The sequence below is a fragment of the Microtus pennsylvanicus genome, chromosome 14 (genome assembly GCF_037038515.1).
Source record: "Microtus pennsylvanicus isolate mMicPen1 chromosome 14, mMicPen1.hap1, whole genome shotgun sequence".
Taxonomy (NCBI): Eukaryota; Metazoa; Chordata; class Mammalia; order Rodentia; family Cricetidae; genus Microtus; species Microtus pennsylvanicus.
The window spans coordinates 3,828,425-3,829,541 of NC_134592.1; the positions used below are offsets into that span (position 1 = coordinate 3,828,425).

Consider the following 1,117-nt stretch of genomic DNA (forward strand, 5'->3'; position numbering starts at 1 on the left):
TCTCAAAATTTAGAAATATTTGAAATTTCCAGTCAGTCTCCACCATTATCATCACAGCCACCATCTCTAAGTCAATATGACAACCTTGTCACAAAGTGGAGAAACTGCCTCAGGCCAGAAATCTATTGAAAGCTTAGGTCCTGTTCTTACACCCACAGCATCTGCAGAGCTGAGGGAATTGTATGAGATGCATTTTCTCAGACAGCATAAGAACTTGAACTTCAACATCCTCTTGCTTGACTAAAGTGTCCTCCACCACCTTCTCAAACGGGACTAGGTGCTTATTTAAAAAGTTCCCCGTTATTGAATATGCAAATTACCTGAGTCCATTATGGTAAATACAGGAATGTCCACACCCGACAACAACATATGATCAGTGTCTTCTCCACAGTCACTGAGCACACAAGGCCCACACCATGGGATGGAGCTGTATCATTCTCTTCCTTGTGTCAGTAACGACAGGTAAGGGATTTTTAATTCCATACCTGAGGAGAACATAGGGACTGAGGTGAGAATGTCTCTGACAATCTACTCTGTCTTTTTCTTCACAGGTGTCCACTCCCAGGTACAGCTGCATCAGTCAGGGCCTGAACTGGGAAAACCCGGGACCTCAATAAAGTTGTCTTGCAAGGCTTCAGGCTACACATTCACTAGTTATGCTATTAGCTGGGTGAAGCAGAGTCCTGGACAGGGCCTGGAATGGATTGGAGCTATTAATCCTAGTAATGGTGGTACTGCCTATGCACAGAAGTTCCAGGGCAAGGCCAAACTGACTGCAGACACATCCTCCAGCACAGCCTACATGGAGCTCAGTGGCCTGACATCTGAAGACTCTGCGGTCTATTATTGTACAAGACACAGTGTTGCAACCACATCCTGAGTGTGTCAGAAACCCTGGAGGAGCAGGAAACGGCCCTGGGACTGACATGACAGAGAAGATAAGCCTTAATACATTCACAGAGACAGACATTCTGAATGTTGCTTTGTCTCTCACTTTTTTTGTAACAACTTTTCAAAATTATTTTTGTGAATGCAGTCATGCTGAATTAGGATGACTAAATACCATACCTTCTTAAACTCTTCACCAATGACCACATTTATCGAAATGTTTTTCCAT

At 43.7% G+C, this 1,117-nt stretch overlaps 1 long non-coding RNA gene across 1 annotated transcript; it reads left to right on the top strand.

The window, feature by feature from the left end:
• The first annotated feature begins 369 nt into the window (after positions 1-369).
• Positions 370-757, top strand: LOC142835082 (uncharacterized). Its single transcript, XR_012907739.1, has 2 exons — positions 370-462; positions 552-757. It is a non-coding gene; the product is annotated as an uncharacterized LOC142835082 (long non-coding RNA).
• The last annotated feature ends 360 nt before the right edge of the window (positions 758-1,117 follow it).